This window comes from Triticum aestivum, chromosome 6A (assembly GCF_018294505.1).
Source record: "Triticum aestivum cultivar Chinese Spring chromosome 6A, IWGSC CS RefSeq v2.1, whole genome shotgun sequence".
Classification (NCBI taxonomy): Eukaryota; Viridiplantae; Streptophyta; class Magnoliopsida; order Poales; family Poaceae; genus Triticum; species Triticum aestivum.
This window is the reverse complement of record NC_057809.1, coordinates 621,829,599-621,853,812: the sequence shown is the minus strand read 5'-3', so window position 1 is coordinate 621,853,812 and position 24,214 is coordinate 621,829,599. Positions and strand designations below refer to the sequence as shown.

The 24,214-nt window shown below is 46.7% G+C and overlaps 1 long non-coding RNA gene and 1 pseudogene across 1 annotated transcript; one reads left to right on the top strand and one right to left on the bottom strand.

Annotated features, from left to right (window-relative positions):
• Positions 1 to 14,723: 14,723 nt before the first annotated feature.
• LOC123131482 (probable E3 ubiquitin-protein ligase ATL44) lies at positions 14,724 to 15,532 on the top strand (annotated as a pseudogene).
• A 565-nt stretch (positions 15,533 to 16,097) lies between these two features.
• On the bottom strand, positions 16,098 to 23,032 carry LOC123131481 (uncharacterized). Its single transcript, XR_006464186.1, has 3 exons — positions 22,733 to 23,032; positions 22,374 to 22,618; positions 16,098 to 16,311 (listed from the first exon to the last, which is right to left on the bottom strand). It is a non-coding gene; the product is annotated as an uncharacterized lncRNA (long non-coding RNA).
• Positions 23,033 to 24,214: the final 1,182 nt, after the last annotated feature.

The window sequence follows — 24,214 nt, the reverse complement described above, 5'->3', positions numbered from 1 at the left end:
AATAAAGAGACGAGGCTCTGATACCAATTGAAAGGATCGATATGGTTGACTAGAGGGAGGGTGAATAGGCAACTACCAATTTTTAGCTTTTCTTTACCAAATTAATCTTTGCATCAAAGTAGGTTGTCTAGATGTGCAACTAGGTGAACAACCTATATGATGCAACAACAACAAGCACACAAGCAAGCAAGGGAACAAACACTAAAGAGCTTGCACAAGTAAAGGTAAGAGATAACCAAGAGTGGATCCGATGAAGACGAGGATGTGTTACCGAAGTTCCTTCCTTTTGAAGGGAAGTACGTCTCCGTTGGAGCAGTGTGGAGGCAATGCTCCCCAAGAAGCCACTAGGGCCACCGTATTCTCCTCACGCCCTCACACAATGCGAGATGCCGTGATTCCACTATTGGTGCCCTTGAAGGCGGCGACCGAACCTTTACAAACAAGGTTGGGGCAAACTCCACAACTTAATCGGAGGCTCCCAACAAGACCACGAAGCTTCACCACAATGGAATATGGCTCCGAGGTGACCTCAACCGTCTAGGGTGCTCAAACACCCAAGGGTAACAAGATCCGCTAAGGATGAGTGGGGGGATCAAAAATCTCTCGGTGGAAGTGTAGATCGGCGCCTTCTCAACCACTCCCGAGCAAATCAACAAGTTTGGTTGGCTAGGGAGTGAGATCGAGCGAAAATGGAGCTTGGAGCAATAATGGAGCTTTAATGGTGGAAGAGGTAGGTCAAAGGGGGGAAGAAGACACCCTTTTATAGTGGGGGGAACAATCCAACCGTTACCCCCCACTCAGCCCCGCAGAGAGCGGTACTACCGCGGGGGCAGGGCGGTACTACCGCTCATAAGCGGTACTACCGCTCCACCTCAGCGGTACTGCCGCGCTAGAAGAGAAGAGGCTGGGGCTGGGACCCAGAGCGGTACTACCGCGGAGGCAGGGCGGTACTACCGCTCGCAAGCAGCACTACCACCACTACTACTGCAGCTAGTACCGTAAAACCCGACACGAGAAAATGCGCACTCGAGTCGAGACGGTAGGAGCACGGAGCCACAGCGGTACTGCGGCTGAGGCCATCCAGCGGTACTACCGCTCGGGGGAGCGGTACTACCGCTTGCTGAGCTTCAGCCGTACTACCGCTATACTGCAGCTAGTGCCGTAAAACCCGACACGAGAAAATGCACACTCGAGTCAAGGCGGTAGGAACACGGAGCCGCAGCGGGACTGCTGCTGAGGCCATAAAGCGGTACTACCGCTCTGAGGAGCGGTACTGCCGCTTAGTGAGTCTCAGCGGTACTACCGCTGTGGCCCGCGGTACTACCGCTGGGTCCAGGAAAACACGCACATAGGAGAAAAGAGGAGCACCAGAGAGACGGAAAGAAACGGTGGGTGAGAGAAGAACGTGTACGTGTTGATTCCACCCAAACCATACCGAAGCAGACCCCCTCTTGATAGTACGGTGACTACTACGAAACTTAGTCCACCAACAAAGTCACGAAGGAAGCTACACCGTCTTGAGTAGAGCACCAAGGGGAAATAATCGTTTCGTGCCGAAGGATGAATATCTGAAAGAACTCAAAGCACCCAATTAGTCCACAAATGCATTGTCATCAATCACCAAAACACCGTAGGGATAAATATGCCCTTACAGCCGGGTTGTTCATGAAGTAACCGAGATTCCAACATTTTCGGGGGCAGATGTTCTTGCTCAGCTAAAAGCTCTCCAGCCTAAAGTCAAAGGCAAAGGCAAAGCCAAAGCCAAAGGCTTGAGGGATATGGTGAGACGCACAACTGGACTCACATAACCCCCTTCTCGCAGCTTCCCTATTTCAAGGACCTCAAACTTCCTTACAATATCGATGTGATGCACACCGAAAAGAATGTGGTAGAGTCCCTTTTCCACACAATTCTCAACATTCCTGATAAGATGAAGGATAACGTTAAAGCTAGAGCCGATCAACAAAGAATTTGTGATAGACCACGTCTGAACATGAAGCCTCCCACAGGCGGTCGAAAAAACTGGTTCAAGCCAGATGCTGACTTTGTCCTTAAACCGGCAGAAAAAAAGGAAGTACTTATCTGGCTGAAACACATTTTAAAGTTCACCGATGGTCATGCATCGAATATAAGTAAGGGGGTCAATCTTTCAACGGGCAAAGTGACCGGCCTGAAGAGTCATGACTACCATGTATGAATTGAGCGGATAATGCCGGTGATGATTCGAGGCTATGTCCCCGAGCATGTCTGGCAAGTGCTTGCCGAGCTAAGCCATTTCTTCCGCACGCTCTGTGCTAAAGAAGTAAGTAAAGACGTGATTGGAAAATTGCATAAGAAGGCACCGGAGTTGATAGTCAAGCTAGAGAAGATTCGTTTCTGGGAAGACATCTGGTTAGGCAACGCCAGTCTCCGAGAACAATATCCAGCCTTGTACAACATTGCTCGCGATAAAAATAATACTATTGCGCAGGTGCTCAGCTCATCACCGCCGAATCTTTCATTCAGGCGGGATTTGATTGGCACCCGACTTACGTCATGGCATAATCTCTTATCTCGTTTGGATTCGATTAACCTGGCACAAGGTCGGGACGTGTTTCGCTGGAACCTTACTACATCTGGGTCTTTTACAGTAAACTCTATGTACCGTGTGCTCACGCATTCCGAGTTACCGGTGAGTAATAACAAAAAATATTGGAAGGCAAAGATTCCACTTAAAGTTAAAATCTTCACGTGGTATCTTCGTAGGGGAGCTGTGCTAACCAAAGACAACCTCGCACGACGCAACTGGCAAAGAAGTAAGAAGTGTTGTTTTTGTACTCATGACGAGACAATCAAACATCTCTTTTTCCAATGTAAGTTTGCGCGTTCTATATGGTCAATCATCCAAATAGCGTCAAATTTGTATCTGCCCACGAGTGTTGCCAATATTTTTGGTCATTGGCTGGACGGTATTTCAAATAGGTTGAAAACGCTAATAAGGGTGGGAGCGTATGCCTTATTATGGTCGCTTTGGCTATGTAGAAATGATTTGGTTTTTAATAACAAAAATGTCTCTCCGCTGCAGGTTTTTTTCCGTTGTACGTACTTGCTTCGTACGTGGTCTACGCTACAACAAGCGAATTACCAACCATTATTCAAAGTGGTCTGTACGCGGTTGGAGCAGGTGGCTATGGAGGTTTTTGCCCAACATGGGTGGCAGCGTAATCTCCGGATCGGTCCACCATCCATTTCGACATAGGCATAGTCTCAGTCTATAGGACTACTGTTGCTGAATTGTCGGCTTTTTTACGTTCTTTTGTCACACTATTGGTGTTTGGCTGTGTGCATCCTAGTTATACAGAGGCCGGATGATACTCTTAATGTTCTGTATCTCTTGATGCTACATTTGGAGTTAATAAAAGCGCCCTTTATCGAAAAAATATATGTAAAGTATATGCTTCTTCTACGCCAGCCTCGAGGGACTCAACTCAGAAATACTATCTACTTCTCGGTGAGTGAGCGGCACATCCTCGAGTCTACTTTTCGGTCGATTTTTTTAGGGATATACGTTGACACATCTCAAAACGTAAGGTTGCACGTGATGCACACAAATATTCAATTACTTAATTAGCTATCAGATGAAAAAAATAATATATATTTACAAAATTCATGGACTTGGATATAACTATTGACAAACAACACGAGGGATAGACACTCATAAAAATGCACATAATCGGATCACAGTTGAGTGTTTGCATTCCACACGCCACAAAGGTCACATCAGGCTTAATTAGCTAGGGCCGAAATATACCCTGTTAATTAGGAAAATATTTTCATGGCTCGTAGCCGAGAAGGCAGGTCAATCTCCAAGAGTGTTGACGATGGAGCCGAGCGTCTCATGAGCACCTCCCTTGTCTCAAGATCAAGCAAAACGGGCAGGGAACTTGTGTGCACAACACGACATGAGAAACCTATATCCAGCAACACGGCGCTGCTCCTCTCGGTGGAGAGCCCAAACCAAATATATGGATGCAGCATCCGGGGGACACCGGGGTTCAACGACCTCAGCTTCTCCTCGACATCGATCACAATCTCCAGGGCCCAACCACGGGCTGAGTGATGCCACACGGAGATCGTGCACCCAACGATGGCTAGTAGCCTTAAGAGCACGTGCCAATCTGATGAGGAGTAGGACCCCAGTTGAAGTTCATTTTCTCTGAATTGCTCGCCACGGACGGGGAGCTTCATTGTACCTATCTCTGTTGTGCGGACGTCGTAGGAGAGGATCTTGCCACCATCGTGTCTCTGCAGCCAGTGGACGATACCGCCATGGAGAACGACTACGTTGAAGCGCACCTCGAGCCACCGAAGCGGCATGGGCCATGACGGGAGCCCAGGCGCAACCCGATGAGTTGAAGGTCTGGACTTTGACAACGCCTGGAGTCCCGCTGGCACGGCCAGAAGACCAGTCGAGATCGCCGACGAACAGCATGAAGGAGCATCCGATGCCATCTGCGGCGGTGAGCAACACACGCTTGCGAAAGCATGTGGTGTCATCCGAGATGCCAGGTGGTTCAGAGAGGAAGGTGCGGTGACCGGTGACGGGGTCGTACACGCATAGGTCAGGTAGGCTGATGCTGACGTGGCGACATCGACGTAGGAGGACGAGGCCGCCGCGGGACGGTAGAGGGTAGTAGTCCCGAAGGAGGTCACCCGCGTTGCACGACAAGAAAGGGGATAAAAGGTGGTCGGAGAAGGACACGGCAGCGGGCGTGGTAGGGTGGACAAGTGTGAGGGGCGGCCGCGGCGGCGTGGCCTTCAAGAGGTCGTTCGTCAGGAGGTAGGCGAGGATGCACGGTGGCACGATGCCATCGTGCCGGGTGACGCGGCGGATGAAGAACGGGTTGAGGATGTCGCGACGGAGGAGCTTGCATAATGCGGCGCAGCGAATGAGGGTGCGGAAGTCAGAGCGCGCGGCGATCTCGAGCAGGAGATCTGCCGAGAGCGTCCACTCGATCGCCGTCGGCCTGCAAGCCATGGCGTTTTTCTTTGCCGACTAGGCTAATTTAATTAATCTGATGTGCGTACAATGATACTATGTAAGGTAGCGCGCAAGTAAACGAAACCACAAGTCTTGGCCGTGTAGGACTATGATTCCAACGAGCGCGTGGACTATGATTTGTTTTTTGTAACATGTATATACTCGGCTGAAAAAGAGTCTTTGTAAGGACTTTTACAATTTTTTCTTCAAAAAGGGATATATCTCCGGCCTCTACATCTGAACGATACATCCAGCCATTTTATTAATTATTCATAAAAACCTTACAAAGTACTAATACATTACTATGCCCGAAGCCACCATCTTGGCAACACACATGTGGCTACTCCTATCCTCTCTATGAAGGGGTGACAAATGTCCGAGCCTAATATCAAACAGACATCGCACCAAATCCTAACACTAAAGCCGGATGCCCCAACAAAGCCACAATGCCGGAACTGGGTCATACACCAGTCTGGCTCTCATAGGCCGCCGCCACCTCCAACCGCTGATCCATCTCCAGAGCAGGTACCGACGCAGCAACCTTGCCAGGCCTGCCGTCGACGCCACCATGGCGTCAGACAACGCCACCATCCTGGGCGTGTCCATGCACACGCGCCCATCATCGAAACTCCGCAGCGCCATGCCGCCGTGATCTGTCGTCGGTCTTGCGGTAGATGTAACACCGCTCCTCCTTTTGTCACTGGGAGACTCAGATCTAGGGTTTCCTCCGGAGCATCTCGAGCATGTGGACGCAAACTGCAATGACGATGCCTCGACAAGGAAACGACATCAAAGACACCGCCATCGTCCGCCAATGACAATGTACTCACGGAGAGTCTCTTTCTGTTTCTACACACAGTGCTGCAACTCGGCCAGTCCACCTGCTCTCTTGTATGTGCCTTCAAAAGTTTTAACGAACACTCTCGCCAAATCGTCCCAGCAGAATATGCTACCCGACGGGAGCTATGTTAGCCAGGCCCGAGCGGACCCCTCGAGCATCAGTGGCAAGTGTTTCATGGCTGCCGTTGTTGTTGCCTCTCCGCCGATCTGGACCGCCACTTGGTAATCCTCCAGCCAAATCTTAGGCTTGGACTCACCAGTGAACTTGCTGATCCCCGTGGCTAATCTGAAGTTTTTGGGAATCTCTGCCGCCCGTATGTAACGGCTGAAGCACTCGGGGCCCGATGTTACGGAACCACTCGGGATGTCATGATCTTGGCCTTCTCGCAGGGCACGGCCCCTGTCGACCAAGCTTTGAGCGAGAACGGATCTCGCGTTGAACAGAGGGTCTTGAATGTCCATCGTATGACGAGTGGGACTCGGCCTACGATCGCCGCCGTGTGTCCGCCTGTCGTCATAGGGCTGACGCCCGTACACACCATCTCGTGGTGGGGGCATCAGGGTGCGATCATAGTCGTCGTGACGCCGGGGCGACCCAACTCCATCACGCCTCCGATGCTCATAGTGATTTCTTGAGGAGGAAGTGGTCGGACGCCTACCGGAGCCGAGTGGGCTATGAGCCGACTGGACGGCATCCACGCGCACTAATGCGCTTTGGATCCGATCTCTGGACTGGGACACTGCCGTGTTCTGCGACAACACCGACTTGAGGAGCGCCTGGATCTGCCGAATCCCCTCCCCTACTGTAGAGCCGGAGGGCTGGATGGAATACACGATCTGAGTGGCGGCTGCCAGATTTTGTAATGGAGTAATGAGTACTTGATACTTATGAGGTTGGTCACTCGAGAAGAGCCAGCACTTATTCCGACTCGAACTGGGTTAATGGCGCTCGCGTTCGTCCAGCTCTCTCTGAAGCCGCTCAAGGCGATCGCGCTCGGCCATGGTGGCCAGACGCATTGACTCCATGGCCAACGCCTCGGGTGTCGTCCCAGTGATAGGGGTGCTCATGAGCTGTTCGTTCCTGCGGTGGATCTCGTCCCGCTGTTCTCGGGTGAGAGCCTGGGGAACGTACGACTCGTGGCCCAGAATGTCGCCACCGGTGTTGACGTGAGACGCACTCGCACGGTCGTCCTTGGGTTCCGTGTATCCAGGGGGGCACGGGATGCTCAGATTTGTTTGCCATGAGAATCTGGGCGGATGACTCGATGCTTTCGGACTCGGACTCCTCAGAGGAATCTCCGAGTGATCCATCGGAGAGGTCGAGGGCGGGCTCGTCAAACTCGAGAGCCACCACATGTTCCGCCGTGGCCTGAGTGGCCACGGCGTGCTTGATCCAACATTGCAGCCGTGAATGCCCGGAGCGCTTGCAACGGCGTGTGATGGTAGGGCGAGCAGCCACTCGGTGCGGGCCCCAGGGCTGTCTGAGAAGGACTCCGTAGGAGGAAGCATGGAAGTGCGTCGCTCCACGGGCGGGCAGTGCCTCCACGTCAAGCGGGGCCTCGCGAAGCCACGCTGAGTCATCGGTGATGAAAGAGAGTGCCCCGAAATAGATTTCGCTACCGACTGGCATGTTGATTAAGAATTCCACCTACGCCGTGAAATTTTTGCTAGACGCCTAGCCCCACGATGGACACCAACTGTCAGGGTCACGATCCTGACAATAAGTACTAGATGTACGAATAAGAGGGGCAGAGCCTAGCTACGGCGCAGGTGTAATACTCGGTGTTTAACGAGTTCATACCCCTCACTCGGTGGAGGTAAAAGACCTACACCTCGTGCCCTGAGGTTTGCTTTGGGTGCGGCTTATATATAGTGCGCCGTAGCCCCATGCCTCCCATGCCGCTGAGGCATTTAATGATACTGAATGGGTCAGTTACTAGTATAATGAGCCACTACTACGGCAATTACAGGTAACGGTAGCTATGACTCTACTCAATGGACGACTTAGGATTCCTTGATCGTTGCAGCTCCCACAACGTCCTCCTGCCTTCTATGTCCGAGTGGTGGTCCATTAGCCGAGTGATGTGCGGTCGTCCGAGTGTCGTCGAGCTATCCGAGTGGACTTCATGATGTAAGCATCCAAATGTTGGCATGGTCCAGGGACCTACCTATGATGGTGATGGGCCCCATGTGGGTCCCCAGATATGGGTCCTTGACCCTACCTGTAATAGGTGACCACATCAGGTGGCAGATGAACTCGAGGGGGCTACCAAGGAGGCGCACCGCATCGCCGCCAAATGCCTACATGTCCGTTGACACTGTGATCTGGAGCCTCCTCCACCACTATGTCCATGGTGTCCTTGGCATTGGCCACTACTGTGTCGCGGCCCTCCATTGTGAGGAGCCTCAGCCCATCTCGGACATTGCCACCGTACCCCTGCGCGCCAACTGCGGCCTTCTGGTCAATGTTTGTCGTGCACTCGAACTCTTACTAGGCTCCGAGCCGTCCAAGGAGGTGATGCGCTCCTCCTCGTTGTGAGACCCACAATAGAAGAATCCTAACGCCTACTATTCATGTTGGTTTGTGATAATCCCCAAGTGCAGGGAATCATCGTAGCAATTTCCAAAGGTGGAAGTGATAAGCATGAAGTGTCGAACCCACAAGGAGCTAAAGGCAAGATCAATATTCTCTCAAGTCCTATCTGCCACTGATACAACTCTACATACACCGAACGTTTGCTTCCAACTAGAAACGAGAAATAAAACTATGTTGTGGGTATGAAGAGGATAACTTTATATGATATCGAAGAGCTAAAATATAAAAGTTGGTGCTGTTATCATAAATTTAGAATTTATTAACTAATATTATAAATAGCGAGTGTGGAATAATGATGGGCCGGTGTGCGGAATAATCCTAGGCAATTGTTAACAAGACCGGTAATCACTATTGCAATTTCATATGAGCGAGATGCATAAGCTAACATACTTTCTCTTTTTGGATCATATGAACTTATGATTGGAAATCTAGCAAGCATCCGCAACTACTAAAGATCATTAAGGTAAAACCCAACCATAGCATTAACATATCAAGTCCCCTTTATTCCCATACGCCGTGACCCACTTATCCGTGTTTATGCTTCTATCACTCAAGCAACACAGCCAATAAATAAACCATGGACATATTGCAACACCCTACAGTGGGAATCCCTCACGGTTGCGTGACACGGAGGGCACAATAGGACAACACCAAAATAAATCATACAACTCATCCCAATCTAGATCATCAATCAACCCAAAGACAAAAGATATCTACTCAAAACATCATAAGATGGCAACACATCATTGGATCATAATATGTGGCATAAAGCACCATGTTCAAGTAGGGATTACAGCGGGGTGCGGGCGAGTGGACCGTGTGAAAGAGATGAGGATGGTGATGTTGATGAAGACGATCACCGCGGCGATGATTCCCCTCCCGATGGCACTCCGGCACCACCGGGAAAGAGGAGAAGTTCTCCCCCTGGTGCTTCCTCCTCCATGGCCTCCCCCCTGGATGGGGAGAGGTTCCCCCTCTGGTCTTTGGCCTTCATGGCGATGATGACCCCTCCGAGATCCTTCCCCATGGCCTTCGGTGATGATGGCCCCCTCCGGCAGGGTGCCAGAGAGGGCCTAGATTGATTTCTCGTGGCTACAGAGGCTTGCGGCGGCGGAATTTCCAATCTAGATTATTTTCTGGAGGTTTGGGTATTTATAGAAGAGGTTGGCGTCGAGGACAAGTCAAGGGGCCCCACAGGGAGTCCACGAGGCACAGGGGCGCGCCCCAGGGGGTGGGCCCCCACCCTCATGGAGCCCACGGGACTCCACTCCGTTAGATTTTTGTTCCAGTATTTTTTATATTTTCTCAAAAAAATCTCCGTTGATTTTTAGCATATTCCGAGAACTTTTATTTCTGCAGAAAAACAACACCACAGTAGTTCTACTGAAAACAACGTCAGTCCGGGTAAGTTCTAATCAAATCATATCAAAATCATATAAACCTATTGTAAACATGGCATGAATACTTCATAAATTATAGATACGTTGGAGACGTATCAGTTTGTCGACATCCAGTTAGCGGCCAGCAATGGAGCTGTGGGTTGTGATGGCTTTCTCGCGTGCCGTCGGAGCTAGAGCATGTTTGCTCGGACATGGACGTTTACATTGCTGTGCCGATGTTGTTCCACTCCCAAGGAGCCATCGAGGCCACCTACGGATGCACCGCCGTTATCTCAAAAAAGTACGCACAACGGCTGCACCTGTCTCTGAAGGGTTAACATACGCCCTCCTCCCTCCCACGCCTCTCCATCTCTAGTGTTCTACTCCATCGAATCTGCTCTGCTCATCTCGCCGTGGTAGCCAAGCACAACAGCCAGGGGCCTGAGAAGTTAAGGATGACAGATCGGCCACTAGGCCCGCATTCTGGTCCATGCACGTGCAGGTCGCACAGATGGAGGAGCACATGCGTCACCTCAATGGCATGCCGCACTGTACCATCATCCAGGACCTCACCGACAAGTTCAACGCCTACACCGAGCGCTCCGACAAGATTCATGTCTAGTACAAGTAGGTATTATGGTTTCCCTTCCCGTTGCCAAAGATCCTCGTCCGCCCTATTTCCTTATTGTGATCTATACTTGTGAGGTTGTGGGTTGTCGCAGGTGTGGACCTGGTTCCATAACCGAAAGTACTTGCAGCAGCAGTCCAAGACTCCCAGGGGCGCGCGGCCACTGACGCAAGGGAAGTTGCAAGGGAAGTTCCGGTTGTTGAGCCAGCTCCGCACCTGCACCAACCCACAAACCCACATGTATACATTGCAATATGGAAATAGGGCAGACGGGGATCTTGGACAACAGGAAGGGAAACTGTACTACCTGCTTGTAGTGGACAGGAATCTTACCAGAGCTATCGGCGGATGAGTTGAACTTGTCAGTGAGGTCCTGGATGATGGTATGGTGTGGCATGCCGTTGAGGTCACGCAGGTGCTCCTCCGTCTGCGCGACCTCCTCATGCGTGAACTAGAACACGGGCGTCGGCGGCTGCCCCATCATCCTTAACTTCTCCGGCTCTGGTTGCTGCGCCTAGCTAGCACGGTGAGATGAGTGAAGCAGATTCGATTGAGGAGTAGAAGACTGGAGATGGAGGGGTGGGAGAGAGGAGGGTGTACGTTACCACTTCAGACAAAACTACGCCCTCTAGCCTCTAGGAGCTGTCAAGGGCAGGGTAGTGGTATCTCTACTTCTCTACTACTTATAAAAGAGAGAACTTTAATTCTCTTAAAGCCACACCGCAAAGTGTACACGGGATAACCAGGTTCTTCCCAGTCTAATCCATCTAACGAAATCTAAGAGTCCATATTATTTTGATGGTCCACCTCCTGGTCGAACGGCTCACGATCAACTACATTGCATGGATTCTTGGATATGCATCGGATACACAATACGGGGAAACACCCGATACACCAATTTTCTAAAAACTAGGATAGAGATACATTCGTGTATATGTATATATTATTAAAAATATGAAAATAACGAGTTTTTGATATGAAGCATACTTTTTGTATTTATGGGGAAGAGAGATCCGAGAACGGGAGGGAGATGAAAGAGACATACCTCCGGCATGTGAGAGGCGCAAGTGTCCTGCCGGCGGTGAGCTGAAGACCGATAAGTAATTGGATTGGAATTCAGAAGGACAAACCATGTGGGAGAGGAGATGACTCGACCAGCTGAGAATTTATGGAGACGTACGGCGGCTCCATGAAGGAGTCGAGGGATTTTCACATTAAACGAAGGATTTCCTGTATCCAAAATGTATTGCGGCAGTATCTTAGATGTATTAAACATTATTTAGTTTTAAATCAATAAATCAAAGGATACGAATAGGATACATATCCAGCCGTATCGGGGAAGTATCTTGGTGGATACGCACGCTTTCTCAAATATGCATAGGCGATCAATGTTCTGCCAGAGCCTATACCAGATCCTGCACACGATATATCAATAACATCACATTACCTTAATAAGGAATTAAAACAACAAAATTAATCTCGGAAATCAATCATGGATCAGATCAGAATCACCTTAATTAGGAATGAAAAATGTAATCAATTAGGAAACAATTCATGCATCCGATCCTAATCACCTTAATTAGTAAATAAAATATCAAAATTAATTTAGGAAACAAATCACGCATCGAATCGCTTACCAGTGACATCAGATAGTTCTTTGGCTTTGTCTCACCACCGCCGTCCACACCGGCCATCGATGACAACGCAGGTTAAGGGCATGTTTGGAACTACCCCGCTCCTTGAAATTCAGCTCGGTTCTAGAAAACGCAAGCCAAATGGGATAGTTCCACGACAATGCCGATAAAAAAACCTAAATCTGGGGTACAACTCTCTTTTTTAAGCTCTCTAGGAGACGCTTAAAAAACGGTAGAAGCCGGAGTTGGAAGGAAATTACCAACCACTGCCATCATTAAGTGAATATCCCTTCATTTCTCCCCATTCATCCAATCAAATAGATCTTTTCCATCAAATTTTTCATTCTTGAAGCTGGAGCTAGATGAAAGCCAAACATTCTCTTTGGAAGAGTTGGAACTTTTGTATGAAACTGCTCCAAAATAAATTTGGTGGAGCGGAACAGATTTTGATGGACCAGAGCAGTCCCAAACATGCCCCATTTTTCCTTTTTTTTCGATAAAGGGTGTTTTATATTGACTCATAGAGTAGTATCGAGAGATACAATCATAATGAGTACACACCCGAACTACATAATTAGGTTGCACACACACACACACACACACACACACACACACACACACACACACACACAAACATACGAATGACCACCACGGCAAAGTGCAAAGTCATAGAAAGACCAAAGCTATGCCTAGGCGAAGGAAGAAAAAATGAAGCAATCAAAACAACGATTGACGATATACACCGGTGACCATTGATGCCAACCATCTCTTGATCACAAGGAGTGCGAGAAGGGTTCTCCAAAAGCCACGCCTCCAAGAAGGAAACAATGCACAAGCGCTGCAGTCGCCAGATCCAATCGCGCAGATGATGGATTTTCACCCTGGAGATCAGATCTGGGAAAACTCCGAGCAATGCCGTCATCAGGCTAATGACGCAAAGAACGCCGCCATTGCCAGGTCTAATCAACTAGGTCACACCAGAGATTTCACCCTGAAGCTCAAGATCGAGTACTCTGAGAAGTACCACCCAATTGAAGTCACTTTATGTTGTCTCCCCCACTTGCCTCGATCCAATTGTTCTGGCTCCTATACCCATACCGCGATCGACCGATTAATTTGAATGGTGTCCATACATACATACTTCTTTTTGAAAAGGGGGGTGCTCTCGGCCTATGCATCTCAGTGATGCATGCAGCCATATTATTAAAAGAAGTCCCCAATAAGTACGTAGTGTTGTACAAAGTCTCGAAAAGAAATAAAAAGATACACAAGGCCACAACCAGCATAAATAAGACAGAACATTACATACGTACATACTCTACCCTTTTACCCCTCCACCTATCCAACTGGTCTTGTGGCTCCCATAGTCGATTATTTTCAACAGTGTTTCACAGGCAGCCACTTTGCATTTCAGTTTTGTATGTATATCCATACCACATGTATATCTATCTTCTCTTGCTCACATGAGTGTTTGCAATGATATCCAGCAGGAGCCGTAGCCGGACACAACCTAGCTGGAGAATGCCTTCCCAATATAATTGTTGAATATATTGTGCATGTATATTGTGTCGTAGGCCCACCTCCTAATTATCTTGTATATTTGAGATTGTGGCCCCAGTCTTATACACCATATATGCGTGCCTAGTGCACTCGATCAATGCATTGAGAGTTGCACGACCCAAACCTCATCTTCTACATGGTATCTATCGCAGGCCGATTCTGACCTAGCCTTAGCCGCTGCCGCACCTCCCTTGCGCTGCCGCTGCTGCCGCTACCCGGCGTCGCCACCCACCGCCACCGCCGCCGCCACCCACCTCCGTCGCTACCCGGCGTCGCCACCCACCGCCGCCGCCGCCGCCACCCACCGCCGCTGCCGCAGCTTCTTCCTAGCTGCTGCCGCCGCCCCGTGACGCTACCTGCTCCCTCTCGCTTCCGCCAACCGCCGCTGCGAGTTCTATGGGTGACAGCAGCTTGAGTCGTCCATTGACGACTTTTGCATGCGCCCTCAAGAAGCTTGCCAACGAGCTCCGCGATCATTTCCTATGAGCACATGACTGCAGGCCCTTTTTCTATTTTCGTATTCACTGAAATCGGTCTCGCCGAACTATATCACTGAAATCGTACCACTGAATTCATATTTTCGTATGAATTCAGTGATATAATGTTTGCTCCCTCCGCAGTTGGTCTCGTTGGTTAAATTTACGGTTAAATTTGGATCTCGGGAAGCGCGGGGGCACTACACTGTGAAATGGAGGGAGTATTATACGTCACTATTCACACTATTTTGACCGATTTTTTTTCTTTTTTGAAAAGAAGTCAACGAGATTTTTTCTTTCCGTGATTTTTTTTACCAATACAATGGTAGGTCAAGTTTATTTCAATAATATATTCAGAATTTATTGACTTCTTATTTAATTACTAATGTTCTTTACCATATAGGATGTACACTAAACCCATAGACCAAAAATTCCCCTCCCACCACGTGGGGTGCGTCGTGTGTGACCGTCGACTATATAAGCTCCACTAGACACTAGACAGATCAGGACCAGCTCGTGGTACTCATTTGTTGCCAAGCAAACAGCCGCACTTCACTCACTGCTTCGCCACTGACCGACCGTCCACCACCATGCGAACTCCAGCGAGCCTTGTCCACTCTAGCTAGCTCTAGCACCGCCGCCGCTGCCCCCAACCCAGCTGCCTCCTCATCTTCGTCGGCGCCGGCGGCCATGATCTCCATCGACCCCAACATGGTCGTCATCCTGGCCGCCCTCCTCTGCGCGCTCGTCTGCCTCGCCGGCCTCGCCCTCGTCGCGCGCTGCACCTGCCGTCATGCCCGCCGCTCTTCACCGTTCGCCGGCAATAGCATCACCATGACCTTGCCTCTTCCTCCCCGAGGCCTGAAGAAGAAGGCCATCGACGCGCTCCCCGTCACAGCAGTGAAAGAAGGGCATCAGCTGGAGGAGCAGTGCGCCATCTGCCTGGCCGACCTGGCCGCCGGGGAGGAGCTCCGGGTGCTGCCGCGGTGCGGCCACTCCTTCCACGTCGCCTGCGTCGACGCCTGGCTCCGTGCTCACGCCACCTGCCCCTCCTGCCGCGCCACCATCGTCGACTCGTCAACCTCCTCGTCCTCACCGCCATCACCGCCGCTCCCGGCCCCGGGCCGGTGCCGGAGGTGCGGAGCGGCCTGTGACGGCGACAGCGTGGCCACTTCTGCTTCTGCTGATACGGACGGGAGCAGCTTCTTGCCGTAGCTGTCACTAGACAACATCGATCCTAGTAGTTGGAAACTTGCAATGGTTGTTAGTGAAAGAAAGAAAATTAGTGTGCTTCAGTGGTAAGAGTTATCATGATACTAGAATTGTACGTATGTATTCATCGTAAGCTGATTTCTTATAAAATAGTTTAAATATATTCTCCCAGTTCGATCTGGCCAAATCTGTCTCCAATGGACTTACCTACTTAAGCATGGTGCATTAAGATTGAATAGTACAATTCGTATCGAGTTACCACTCAGACCAGTGTTACATCGATCGATGATGTTCCTTTTTTGAAGGCGTAGCCTAGGAGTTGTGTATTTTTCGTTTATGTCATGTCTTGTATCATAGGGTTAGTGGCTATCTGGAGGAGTTATTGTCGTGAGGTATACGGCCTCAGGATTTGTTTTTCGCTTTTTTCCTGGTCGATGATTCGGCTGCTCGATTTTGCACTATTAATAAGATATGGCTGCATGCATCGTCCTGATGCAGAGGCCGGGGATATCCTCCTTTAAAAAAAATCTACTACTCCCTCTGTTCGGAAATAAGTGGCGTGTTCAAATTTGAACTAAAACCACGCCAGTTATTTCCAAACGATTATGCTGGTAATATAAGTAATCATGCACTTTCTCCGGTCAAAAAATGAACATCTTCAGCTTTAGTTTTCAATGGAGAGATGAGACACATATAATTTGATGGAATGTATGATTCGCGCTAACTAAGCTAGTGGCTAGTTCACCGGGACCAGGAGAAGTAAGGAGATTCTCTTTTGCTGCTGGCCGGTGCTTTACATTTGCTGAATCAATTTGTAGGCCAAGCCTAGCCTGGCTATTGGCTGGGTTTCAGTTGACCTCCGAAAGCAACAAAGAAAAAGAAACGGAGGAGACAGCAGTTCAGTTTTGAGCCGTTGCAGGTGCGACCCCATTACAGCACACACAGTGCCACAACATCTCCCAGCCCCTGGTTTAATCCACCACTTGAGAATATTAATCATACACCGCATCAAATTGACAAAGGTGTAACTTTTGTTTTACAGCACAACCCAATACATATGTATAGTTAATTGGAGAACATAACCCCTGAAAAAACAATTGGAGAGTGTACATATAGCTCAAAGTTTATTAGTTTACAAGAAGTATTTCGCGTGCTTTCTCCGCGGCGGCTCCCCCGACCGCTAGCGCACATAGTGGGCAATAGCTCGTTAATCGTCCACCGTTGCCCTCCATGGTCTAGGGCCATTTTGGGTGATTGGATGTATAATTTTCTTTTTTATTATTATTTATTCAATCTAATTTTCTATTTTTCTTCTTTATCTTTTTTGCTTCACTTTTTCTTTTTTCATCTATCCTTTTCCATCTATTTTTTCTTCTTTTCTATTTTTTAATATAAATATTTTAACAAAGACATGAACATTTTCTAATGTGTGAACTGTTTTGAAAATTACATGAAAATTCAGCTGAAAACAAATACCAAATATTTTTGAAGGTTAAATATTTTTTGAAGTAACATGAACATTTTAGAATATTAAATGATTTTTCCTGAAAATGGTAATCACATAAAAATTTACAAAATACGTCGACACTTAAAACAACTTTCACACTTTTCTATCTTATTAGCTGATTATATAAGTACAAATATTAATTCATTTGGAGATAAAATAATAAGGGAAAAACATAAAAAATTATGGGGAGCAACAAGTCCGCCCATTAGCATCGGTTGTACGCAGTCCTTTCGGTCACCAGGTTTGATATCAGTTTGGAGGGCTCCTATTGCGGTTATTATAGCATTCGATTATTTAAAATTTTAACAATTTAGTTTACCGAAAAGCATGTACAAAAGTATCAATCCTGTTTTTAAAGTTCCATTTTTTAAAACGTGTACACATTTCTCGAAAGAACGAACATTTTTAAAAACAATTTTTTAATAATTGATTTTATTGAAAAAGCAATCTCTTTTTACAATTTGTACATATTTTCAAAATTTAATACTTCCTCTGATTCATATTCATTGTCGCTGATTTAGTACAAATTTTTGAACATTTCGACAACTTTTTACTAAATCAGAAATAATTAATATAGATTGGAGGGAGTTAGAATTTTATTTAAAAAGGGATATTTTTCAAATTTGTGAACATTTTCGGAAACGTGATTGTGTTTTTTAATATGTGAGAATAAATTGATGATGGGATTTTTTTTAAAATGTATTTATTTTTGAATACCTAAATTTTATTTGAAACAAGAACAGTTTTTGAAGTTGTGAATAAATTTTGAAATGGGAATGTTTTTTGAAATTTCGAAAAATATTTGGAAATAGAAACAGTTTTCAAAATTATTATTTTGGTATTTCTAAAAATATTAAAATTTATGAACATTTTCTAGAATGGAAATATTTTTAAAGGAAAAATGAGACGGAAGAAAACCAATTAAAGAAACAACATGAAACAAAAAAAATAGGACCTAAACTGGTCAGGAACATAGAAGGTTCCCAAAACCGGAAAGATGGTCCTATTCTCCAAGCATTAATGGGTCGGCCCAGCTCTGTAGTTCCTACACGTCATGCCGACTACTTTACGCAATATGACTATATGAGTCATATATTATTTGCCATCAGCAGTGTTTGTTCGTTTGTTTCTGGGTTGAGTAGTGTTCACTTTTATGGCCTTGTTGTGGCGACTGATAGCCATATGAATTGGGACACATGTGACTACACAATGCAAAGTAGATGGTCAACCACTCAGAACCGAGGACACGGCAATGCATCATGCGTGAGCTCTCTGAGTAGCTCATTTATATCGAGCTTAGAAAGAAGAAAGCATCAAACTCCCGTGTGCATTGACCAAATCCCCCACCCCGCATGGATGACACGGTCAAAATCATGAGTAGAATAAAAAATTAGGCACCTCAATTGATTGTGAGAGCTCTAAAATTGGGAAGCATATTAAATTTAAAATACACATTCGTTCCCTTTTGTTAGAAATCTGAAACCAGATGGGCTAAACTCTATTTTGTACTATCAATTGGTGAGATGTTTACCCTTGGCCAGGTCACTCCCACTCAGGGTTCAAATGTTCAACGAAATTTCAGTAATAGAGGTGGTATCAAAATTTTTGTGACCTTGAAAGTACAGGCAAGACTAAAACTTAGTTCAAGCCAACTTTAAGTTATGCTAAATTTCCTTGAAAATCCAAATCAATTTGAAATTTTGGATATTTTGACGAGGTCCTGGCTTTTCATGTTACCGAAATTGTCAATCTTGCCCCCACATGCAAATTAACCCATACTTGGGCCATCTTAATTACGTTCACCATTCAATTTAAAGTCTTTCTTCTCTACATAAAGGTCTTCTGGAGATCCATGACATATATATATATATATATATATATATATATATATATATATATATATATATATATATATATATTTGTATTCTTAAAATAAATAAACACATTTTTGGAGTTTCAGTTTTGATTATCAACGTACTCCCATATTGTGATTAATTCATGCAATCTACGTACAGACTAACATTACAAGAAGGCGAAGAAATAACCTAAGTATGTGTTGTTCAGTCGGACACACATCTTATGATAGGGAGGTGGCAGATCTGAACGGTACTGGCCATTGGATCAACATCTTAGTGCCACATTTCATCTTAACAAAAAAACTCCAAGCATCATGAATGAAATTTCAACGCTATTTCAGCATATGTAGAGCGTGCATTTTTTGTTTTGTAGATGTCAAACTTACACATAATAGTACTCTTTCAGACAAGAATGAAAGATTATGACTTTTGTGTCTTGAGCAAACTTTCAGAAAAAATTCTTGTACAGAACAATATACACATAGCAAACTTTTGTTTTGGTCGATAATTTTTTTTCTCAAACGACATAGAGTTCAATTTATTTTATACATGTCAACTTTTTTGTCTACCAATCTTGAAAAATGTTTTCAAAAGTTTCACTTTCAAACGTATACGAAACAACTTCATAGAAAGTGCATTAACTTTGTGACCACATATTGAGAAATGTTTCCAGAAGTTCCACGTGACAATTTTTTAGCGCACATTTGTTTCGTTCGATTAATATTTTGTTCAAAGTACACACAAGATATCCATAGAGAGTCCATTTTATTTTATTTTGAAAACATATCCTTTTGTAAAAGCATAATGAAGCATAAATGTGTACAACTAATCGTCCATAAACAACTAATGTTTGACAATATTTACTGAACATGTTCAATACCCTGTAGTTTTTGCTATTTTCCAACGAACAAACAATATGACAACTTTTGTAATATCAATCACACTTGACTGCTCTTGTCTAATCTCATTTTGTAAAAAAAGAAACAGTTTAATTGATCAGGCGTCTTATTTTTAGTAACCCTCATGTAAAGGCAACATTTGTTTGACCCATTTACCAAATGCACGCGTTGAGTACAATTTGTTTTACAACCGAATTGTTGGTTTTTTTTAATTCAACACTATAGCATATGTTGGCACGCAAGTCTAAAACCCAGAAAGTAATTTCGATGAAAGCTTCCTAGAAACGTAGGGATTCGGGATATGGACTCGGATGCTCCCCGCAACCCCCTGGTGAACAGTTAAATCGGTAAAAAGAATTAGCACAAACAAATATGAAACTTTTTGGCATCCAAGATGCTCGGGTGCGCAATGTGCATGCAATTTTTGGTGATTTTTGGAGATTTGAGGGGGCCATGGAAACATAACAAAATTCGGGCCTTGGATGCTAGTCCTAATGCTACCATTAATTGCAAAACGTGGGCCTCGCCTATCTGCCACGTTGGTCACGCGTGCATGTGACTTGCAAAAAAGGGTGGCGGCGATCGCGTGAGCTTGGATCTAGTTCCATGCGATGATCACAGGCTTTTGTGCGGTGGTAGTCCCTCTTGATCACCCAAAACATCTTCAGTGATCAAAAGCGTGATAGAAGCTCGGACTGGAAACCCATCTTTATTCTGGCGCTCGACATGGTAAACATAACAACATGAGAGAACGAGCCCTTCTTGTACAAGCTTAGCAGTTGCCGAAGCATGATCGCGCAGACCGACTACACCATCGAGCGTGCGGTGATGATGGAGTACTTGGCGATCTTCATTCCACACTCATGCACCATCAAGAGGGGTTTGAAAAGGGAATTGACTGGTGAACAGACAGAACATTATGTAGTTGCACTCCTTCTAGCCGACGGAATTACTGCCATTAATTGCAAAAGATGGCCTCCCATATCTTCGACTTTGGTCATGACGACCCTTGGAAGGATGCATGTCACGAGCAACAAAAATAAGGGGGGTGTCGTTCGTGTGAGCTTGGATCCATTCAATTCCAGATCGCATCTCAACACAAAAAGGAAGGAAGGACATCGACACACAGACACGGGAGTCTTGCCGGAGTGGGCGGTGAAGGCGCTCAACTTGGCCGTGAGGCCATGGATGATGTTTCCATGTGGGATGACGTTGTTGAGGCGACGCAGGTGCTCCTCTGTCTCCGCCACCTCCTCGGACGTGAAACGGAACGTGGTCCTCTTGTTGCTCAGGCGTTGCTGTTGTGCATACCGCACGCGATGATATAAGAATATTTGACTGATAGATCGCTAGAGGATGACACTGACTGGAGATGGAGAGTATGGGAGGGACGTACGTTACCAGTTCAGAGTCTCGATCGTTCTTCATGTGATATGTTCACTCTATCTATCTCTCTCATGTTGTATTCCTTTTGTTGCTGACACACGCTTCCGGACCAGCGTCGAACACGGTAGAATCATAGGCCCACTTTTTGAAATTAATGGTAGAACACAAGATCGCTTTAATTTAATATTTCCAAATTTATGTGCTAGGAATACATACTCATGACCAGCATATATACTACTTTAGTATTACCATTAAAGTAGTATATATGGTGGTAATGAATATGTATTCCTAGCACATAAATTTGGAAATCTTTAATTAAAGTGATCCAGCCACCTACCATTGGTTTCAAAAAAAATGGGCCTACTATCGCACTGTGTTCCACGCTGGTCCAGAACTGTGTGATAGGAACAAAAGGAATACAACAGGAGTGAGACCGATAGAGTGGATAGACCACGTGGAGGCCGATCGAGAGTCTGAACAGGTAACATACGTCCCTCCCATCCCTCTCCATCTCTAGTCAGTGTCATCCTCTGGCGGTCTATCGATCAAATCTTCTATCTTTACCGCGGGTAGTAGGCACAACAACAGTGCCGGAGGATGGAGTAACCGCCGAGCAGCAGGAGGCCCATGTTCTGGTTAACGCTCGCTGAGGTGGAGATGGAGGAGCACCTGCGTCACCTCAACAACGTCATCAAACACCACAACATCATCCAGGACATCGCGGCCAAGTTCAGGGCCTCCACTGCTCACTCCGGCAAGACCCCCATCGAGTACAAACCCGAACGAAGGTAGTATGTATTATTCCTCGCCGGCATTGGTAAGTTCTCTTTTCAAACCCTTTATATGTTCCTTCTCCATTTACTCATGCCAGCCAGCTCCTCGCAGGGCCGCGCAAGACCATCCTTTCGATTTGTTCTACATTTTTAGATCTTTAATATTCACAATTCCTTTTGGGTTCCGATGGCATTATTCAGTTTTGGGATCAGCTTCTATTTGGTTGCAATCCATTCACAATAAAATGGTTAGGTTTTATTGGGAATCGTTTTTTACCTTTTCTTCGCACTCGTTTTGGGCGTGGTCAACACTCACTGTTGATCCGGCAGCTCCAAAGATCACATCGAGCATTTTGAAATTTTCATCTCATTTCATATTAGGAATCAATTCATCCTTACTATTATCTCACACAATCTATGGAGAGACCCCATGCCGATATTCGGGCAGTGGTGGTGGTTCTGCCTTAGGATCTTGACACGGTGTGTTCTCTAGCGCTGCTGGGATAAGAGGTGGAGGACCTCGTGTTGGGGAACATATTACAAAATAGAACTTTATCTCACACCTACAAGCAAGCAAGGTAAGAGGCTGGGAGATGGGGTTACTGACCTCGGGTCGGAAGCCAGCCGGTTTGTCGAGGCGCCCCACCAGAGCCGACAGGAATGGGCTGTGAGCATGGGATCCCATCGAACTTGATGAAGATGCGAGACAGTGACCGCTGGAAATGATGCTTGGCGATGGGGGCTCGCAGATCTAGCGATGGGGCGTAGCAAGCGAGGCAGGGATGTGCAGGTGCGACAGATCTGAAGGGGGCGGTCCTCGGCAAGCGTCGGCATCAGATCCAGGGTAGGGATCTATTGGACGACGATGTCCACCGTAAAATCGAGAAGAAATGGTAGTTAAACGAAGAGAAGTAAATTCATGGAAGGAAAAGGATGGGAAGAGGAGGACGGGGCATTGAGGCTTACCGGCAAGGTGCATGGCGAAGGTGGGGCAGCAGTCTTCGACAGAATCCATGACTCAGTGGTGAGGAAGGAACGGGAGGAGCTCCGAGAGGAACATGAGGCTGAAGGTCCGTCGGGTCTAGATCTAGGCTCGGGGGCCGTATGGAAGACGGAGCATGGAGGCCTCACGTTCGTTCAACCAGACATGGGTCGAGCAGATCTGGCGTGCGGCGGCTGCCGCTAGCTGCGTGGGGGAAGTAACGTAGGTGGAGTGGTGTGGCGGCGGCTTGGTAGCTCGGTGGAGGACAAGGGGCGGCGGCGGGATGGTTGGCTGTGGAAAAAGAGGGTAGATGCTAGGGTTTCACCATTTTAGAAAGGGATGCCCTTCCTTATATAGCAGGGGTTGGGGTGATGTTTGGTTAGGTGTTGGAGGGTTTAGGTGGGCTAGATGGGCTGCTTAGAAGAGAGGAGAGATGGGCTGGCCGAAAGAAACATTATTTTGCAAACTTATTATTTATTGAACCCTGACTGTTAGTGCCTCCATATTCAATCGTTCCCGTATCAAAAGAACTCTGATTTGGACAAAATTTGTCATTTAGCCTTGATATACTATAACAAGACCACAAACGTGCGACTCGTTTGAGAAATTTTATTTAAAATTTAGAAAAATAATTTTTAAATGGTATAACACGGTCATGTGCAAAGTATTGGTTGAGTCTCAAGTAGAAGGTTAAAGCAACATGGGAACTTAAACACTTTTCTAGAGAAGCATCAATAGAAAATAGGGCTAAAGGTTTAACAAAAACATTTGGATAATCTAGTACAAAGTTAACGTGCTTCCAATGCAATGTTGAAGATGTCATGATGATAGTAAAATAAGATAACAATCCATTTTATAATTTGAGAATAACTCCGGGCCTTTACAATTGTTCCCTCTCAACAAGGATCTCATCCCGATATCCGGTCGAGACATGGGGTCAAGGGGGAAATGCAAGTGGAGAAGACCTCACATTCTCTTCTTGATCCTCTCTGCAGAATTGTACTCAAGAGGAGAGGTGTGGGAAGACGATCTACTTGACGAAGCACAAAACTGTTGACGTTGACGTCCCTTCTTTGATATTATTGTTCCACCATGAAAAAATCATGTAGCTCGTAGTCAGGTCAGTGAAAAATAGATGGGATTGGACAAAGGAGAAGGGGTCCAACCAACGAGATCCTCAAGTGCAGAATAATGGTGCATAAATCCGTCACTGCACTCGGTAGGGGTAGCGAGTGTGGCCGGAAGAACCAGAACAAAGGCCGCACAGTGAATTTACCCTGGTTCGGGCCTCAGGTGCGGAGTAATATCCTACATCCTTCTTTGTGTTTGTACCCATGGTAGGTATATCTCATGTAACGATCATGTGAGCCCCATAGCCCCCAGCTTACATAAATGATGAGGCTAGAGTTTTATAGGAGATAGATCAAATCTTGGCCGCCTCCGCGTAGACTTGGGGGCTAAGATGG